This window comes from Oryzias melastigma, linkage group LG12 (genome assembly GCF_002922805.2).
Source record: "Oryzias melastigma strain HK-1 linkage group LG12, ASM292280v2, whole genome shotgun sequence".
NCBI lineage: Eukaryota > Metazoa > Chordata > Actinopteri > Beloniformes > Adrianichthyidae > Oryzias > Oryzias melastigma.
Window position 1 is genome coordinate 13,197,102 of NC_050523.1, and position 300 is coordinate 13,197,401.

A 300-nucleotide genomic window follows, 5' to 3' on the forward strand; every position below is an offset into this window, starting at 1 on the left:
GGGGGGGGGGGGGGTGGCCCCTCCAGCAACTTCTGTGCAATTCAACTCTGTCATGACACATTCAGTTACATAATTGGCTATTTTGAGACACAATATTAGACCAAGTCCTACAATGCTAATTTTAAAAAGCATAAATCGTGATTTCCATTTGAAATGCAATATTTTTGTTCTTTGTTCTAGAGATCAACAGACAGGAAGCTTTTTGGATTTTTTTTTTACACAACATCCTAAAAATTCCAAACAGGTTTAAACATCCCAGTCTGGGATTGGCACATGTGTAAAAATGCTGCATAGTTAATG

At 37.7% G+C, this 300-nt stretch overlaps 1 protein-coding gene across 1 annotated transcript in view; it reads right to left on the reverse strand.

Moving 5' to 3' along the window:
• Window positions 1-300, reverse strand: part of LOC112163448 (WD repeat-containing protein 70) — a 39,211-nt gene that overhangs the window by 21,641 nt on the left and 17,270 nt on the right. The window lies entirely within an intron of this gene.